The following is a 5,748-nucleotide window of genomic DNA, read 5'->3' on the forward strand; positions in this document are numbered from 1 at the left end:
ATCATTTTTTGTAAAGAGCCCAGTAAAGGAAATTAAAATTAATATACTGCAAAGCCAGTTATAACATTTTCCTATCCTTTATATTGGGATAATGGATTTAAAGACTAATAAGTATTTTCTGGACTATATACATGTTTATTTTAAAGAGGGTGAGGTGTACAAACCGTGGGGTTTGTATTTGATTAGATTATAATGGAAATTACTGTAATTTTTGTTAGTTTAATTTCCCAGAGACTAATTCCTGTTAGGAGTGTAATTTAATTTGGTTGCAGAGTCAATGATCTGCCCAGCCACTTCCACCCCTTTGGGGACCAATACAAATATTGGTGGGTCTGATGGGAGGGGGGATATTTCAAACAGGGTGAAATAGGTTTTTTCTATTCCAAAACCACTTTTTCCCTTTCCAGGTGAGACCTCCCTGACTGAGCAGGGTGCTGGCAGAGACAAAACATTTCTTTTTCAGCAGATGCTGCTGTGTCCTCTCTGCAGGGATGGAAAAACATCAAAAAGTGTTGCCACAGCTGCTGTCTTTCCACCCCTTCCTCTTTGGGGTGTTAAAAGACATCCAGCCCCACAGATCTGTGAATATCCAAGTGGTTACAGGTTCCCCCCTGGATTATGGGGGATTCATTCTGCTCCCTGTCCCTCTCTTCCAGCTCAGGGGGCTGGGGGACCTCAGAAAACTGACCCCACTTCCAGGGTCTCTCTGGGCCACTTGCAGGTTCTGGTGGGCTCACAAAGAGTGTTGATGGTTAATGGAAGAAAACACTGCTGAGGTTGACTAAAATAGACAGAAATCTCCTGGATCTCAAGTTTGTTGGCTGCAAATTGCTCGAGGCTGAAACAGGCTTTGAGGAAGTTTCATGTTAAATTTGCCCTGTTGACCTTCACATACGCTATCTTATCTTTTTCTTCTCTAGTAACAACAAGACGTCCCACAACTACTGAGTCCACGACTGGTAAGTGGAATTTATCAGATTGTTGCTTTATATAATAGTGATAGATTTATGGTTTTGTCACAGTATTTATGGTTGGGAAGAAATTAGTATGATTAAAAAGCTCACATTTTCTTTAGCGGGGGGATGGGAATGTACATGAAAAGTAAATTATCTGGGATAGAGGAATTTGGGGATGGCTTTTCCCTCCAGCAACCAGCCTCTAGAATGAAAAAGATCTTCTGTCACTTGTGCCCTTCAGTGGGATCTTGACTCACTAGAGGAAGGGTAGAAAGCGCTCACAACTCCCAAAGAATTTTGTCCTAATTCTCTTGTTCTCTGTGTGTTTTTTTTCTCTGCTTGTTCTCCTCCACAGTTCCAATCATAGTTGATGGTGAGTCTGTCTGCCATGGTTCTTGTCACAGCCCTGGGCAGAGGGATGTGACATACCTGCCCCAACCTCTCCATCCCACAGTGAGGGAGTGAGCAGGGCCTTCCAGCCCTGGGCTGTGCTGCAGGTGGATGCAGCCATGCCCAGGGAGGCTGTGGGATGTCATTCCCTGGAGCCAGAGCACCACTGGCCTGACCAAGGGGTTTGTGTCTCTCCAAGACATCCTCCTGAGGCTGAGCGGCGGCCCCAACTGGTGCGCTGGCAATGTGGAGATCTACTACTTTGGAGCCTGGGAGAAGGTGTGTGGCTACCTGTGGGACATGCAGGACGCCCAGGTGGTGTGCAGGCAGCTGGGCTGTGGCTTCCCTCTGGCCATCATGTACCCCTTCCCTCCGAGCGACTCCTACTCCTCCTACCTGTTCACCGAGGCGAACTGTACGGGCAATGAGGACCTCCTGTGGCACTGCCCCTACAAATACCAGCACGGTGCCTGCTACCGTGGAGCTGCTTCTGTCGTCTGCTCAGGTGGGTGTCTGTGCTTTGGTGCCGTTTTCCCGAAGAAAATCAGTCTGGATGGAGGTGGGATGAAGGCTGCCCAGCCTTTGCTCCATGCTCAGGGCAGCAGCAGGTCGTGGGTCCATGCCTGATGCAGAGGGGGGTGTTTCAGAGGGAATATCAATCTCATGTTTGCAGACTGTACCTGGGAAATCTGGGGTTTGGGCATCATTTCTGCACAGAGCAGGGTGTGAGGAGAGGGGTGGATGCCATGGGACAGAGAGAGAGAATCGGCAAGCGTTTCTCACAGCGGCTTGTGAGAAATTTTAGGGAGCTGGAAAGATGTGATAACCTGTTGACTGTAAACAATTTGCAGGTGCTGTTTTTCTACTTTATTTTTCTGTTCCTCTCAAGGACAGTGTGTGAGAAAGATGTTTCTGTTAGTTAGCCAGTAGAATAGAACCTATCTATAAAAACCGCGCAGTTCTTTTGAATAAAGCCTTCTTTGCCTTTGCTATGATCCTGCCTCTTGCCTGTTCTGCCCCGACCCCGGCGCACAAGGGACAGAGAGGGGTGGTTTTTAGTCAGGCCATCCTCCCCGTGGGTCCCTCCATAACTTTCCATGAAATTAAATACACGTAGGGCGAGCCAAGCAGTTCTAGTGCCTCACATCCTCTGATTTTCTCCTTCCAGACTCGGGAATAACAGTGACTCCAGCAACAGGTAACCAGAGATTTCTGTTCATATGTGGGTTTTCCGTGGGGTTTTCTTTCTCTGGGATGCTCTGTTTAGGCAGCACTTGCAGACCCTGGCTAATGTCCCTAACATTCAGGGAGATGTGGGATTGCTTGGGATCATTTGGGACTGAGCAGCCACTTTTTCTGTGGGAGGGGTTTGGCACTGGTCTTCATGGTGCTGCAGTGGGGATGCCCTTGAGCGAGTGCTGGTGCTGTTGGCACTGCGGCCATCTCAGTCCTGCCACACTGCAGTGCTGACTGTGGGATTTGGCTTTCACTGGGGTTCAATGGGGTTCCCACTGGAGAGGGGGGACTCCCAGAAGGATGATCCTCTTGGGCAAAGCATTGCTTGCTCACCTGCTGCTCTCTCCCTGCAGCCCCAGCTGTCTCCAGACTGATGTTCACCACACCATGGAATACAACAGGTATGTCCAGAGGAGCTATGGGGTTGGACTGGCTTCTACCCTCCATTATTCACCACAGAACTACGGGATGATGAGTTTGGAAGGGATTTCTGGAGTACATCTGTTCCTACCCCCTGGCTAAAAGCAGGATCAGCCAGAGCTGGCTTCCCAAGACCATGTCCAGAGGGCTCTTGGCTATCTGCCACCTCTGTGGGCAACCTGTGTCTGTGCTCAGTCACCCCTGCAGAGATAAAGTGTCTCCTGATGTTCAGAGGAAATCCCCTGTGTTTCTGTGTCTATGGTCTCTTGAGGGGCACCCTGGAAAGAGCCTGGATTCTGGAGAGGGTTGACTCCCAGCAGGTTTTATCTCTTGGAAAAAATGCTGGAAGTGAACCCTGCTGATTTCTCCCTGCAGCACTGGGTGCCTCCAGCTCAACTTCCCCTCTGTCACAGACCATATTTAGGTCCAGAAGAGTTGGGGGGTCTGATTATCTCCTTCCCCAGGTGCCCCCCTGGACAGCCAACCACATGGACCTGGGTTTCTGTAGGAGCTGTGCTGGGGGGACGCAGGGGTGATGTTTTGGGGTGCCTGGCAGGGAGGGTCTCTGTGGGGCTGTGGCAGAGCCTCCTTGGCAGGGCCTTGCCCTTCTCTGACGGATTCTGGCAATGGGATAAGATCTCTCTGCCCGTGCCTGGGCTCTGCTCTTTTCCTCAGGGAACTTCTCCTGCGGTGGCTTACTTCAGGGATTGTCTGGGACCCTCCAGAGCCCGGGATACCCCAACTCCTACCCCGACAACTCCTACTGCGTGTGGCGCATCCGGCTGCGGGACCCGGCCCGCAGGATCCAGCTCCAGTTTACGGACGTGGAGTGAGTCCAGATGGGCTCTGGGGTGGCTTTGTCCCCACTGTGAAACCTTGGCAGCCTCTGCCCCAGCACTGGGGTGAGGTGGGAATGGGGCCAGGCTGCTGGGCCCTGCAGCTGTGCTCAGACAGATCCTCCTCTTATAGTAGAAACAGGCGATCCCCCAGCCAGGGGATAATGTGCTCTGATTCCATGATTCAGAATGCTGAACAAATTGCTTTATGAAAACTGTACTATATTACACTAATTCTATATTATAACTATACTAAAGAAAAACCCGTGACTGTCTGAGACAGTCAGGACACAGCTTTGAGTGATTTGAGTGTTTTGAGTGATTTGGCTAATCACTCAAAACAACTTTCACCCATGTCCAATTAACCAAACCACTTTGAGTGAACAATCCCATAACACATTCCACATGTGCAAAAACAGGAGCAGTGAATAGAGATAAAAATTGTTTTCTCTTCTCCTCTGAGGTTCTCACTGCCTTCCCCAGGAAAAATCCTTGGGGATTTTGTGCCCGCTGCTGTTGCTACAGAGGAAGACACGGCACAAAGCACCAAGACTCCATCAGAAGGGTGTATAAGAGAGATTTACTAGAGCAACATGTTGCTTTTATGGTTTTTCAAGATATTTACATTCACTTATCATACACATTCACTGCCCATTGGTCATAAGAAAGAAACAAAGTTCTCAATAGGTGAACAAGGAGCCACGTCATTCTGTGACCCAGCTAGAGTCTGTATCTTTTAACTTTCTCCCTTTCATCACATTGTCATGGTGATTCTTGGGGTCTCTAGCTGCTCAGAGTGACCCTGAGATGTGTTAGAAAGTCTCGTTTACCAGCCTGGTGGTTGAAGAAGGAGTCAGAGCTCTTCAGTTCTCGTTCTCAAGGTTGTTTATTGTTCCTTATCTATAAAATTCTTTCTCCTGTCCAGCTGAGGTCCGCTCAGCAGGACAGACAGAGGCACTCTGCCTGCTCCCAGGGCAGTGTTATCTTTTTATACTAAAAACTATGTGTACAATGATTACAATTACTTTCTAATACCTATCACCTATGTTAGACAGTGAGCTTCTGCTCTAAACCAATCCAAAAGTGCCAACATCACAGCAGAAGATGGAGGCAAAGAAGAAGAAGAAGGAGAAAGGCTGGGCACGTCCAGATCCCTCCATCTTGACCCCTGAACCCCCATTCTGAACACCCCAAAAATCTATTTTTCACCCTGTTATAAATTCACTATCATTCTACTTAAACTGTCGTGGCTTGTAATTCTTCATATAGGGTTGGTAATTGTTTTTTCTAAGGGCTAAATCGAGGGCACAGGGGTCTTGGGCTCTGTGCCAAGGTCTGTGAGCCCCCTGGGCAGGGGCTCAAGTCCTCCAGGGCAGAGAGAGGAATTTCCTGACAGGTGACAACCTTGGTGTCTTCCTCAAGAGAGATACAGGGCTTTCCTTATCTCCAGAAAGCCTTCTCTGGCTCACAAGAACAGCGCAAAATGCCTTTTCCTACATGCTGCTCTTGGTGAGGAGAGCTGAGGCCACATTTTCTCCCTGCAGGCTGGAGGGCACCAGCTGCTCCTACGATGCCATCGAGGTGTTTGATGGAGGCTCCCCCCAGAGCTGGCTCCTGGGCCGTGTTTGCTGGAATGACCACCGTGTCTTCAACTCCTCCGGGAACCAGCTCACCGTCCTGTTCCGCAGCGACGGCAGCGTCACCAGGCGGGGCTTCCACGCCTACTACTCCTCGTTTCTTGCCTTCAATGCCACTGCGGGTAAGACTGGAGCTGTCCTTTACTCCTTGCTAGGGCAGGGGCTCAAGCTCAATCACAAAGACCTTCTGGTAGGTCTCAACATTTTGTGGGCACCCAGACCCTCTGGTCCCACTTAGAGGCATCCTGGCTCAAGGGTGTTTTTCAGGAGAGG

General features: G+C 49.6%; 1 long non-coding RNA gene across 1 annotated transcript; it reads left to right on the forward strand.

Annotated features, from left to right (window-relative positions):
* Positions 1 to 1,712: 1,712 nt before the first annotated feature.
* Positions 1,713 to 2,972, forward strand: LOC115948271. Its single transcript, XR_004082106.1, has 3 exons — positions 1,713 to 1,851; positions 2,515 to 2,544; positions 2,936 to 2,972. It is a non-coding gene; the product is annotated as an uncharacterized LOC115948271 (long non-coding RNA).
* Positions 2,973 to 5,748: the final 2,776 nt, after the last annotated feature.

The sequence above is a fragment of the Geospiza fortis genome, unplaced genomic scaffold, assembly GCF_000277835.1.
Source record: "Geospiza fortis unplaced genomic scaffold, GeoFor_1.0 scaffold452, whole genome shotgun sequence".
NCBI lineage: Eukaryota > Metazoa > Chordata > Aves > Passeriformes > Thraupidae > Geospiza > Geospiza fortis.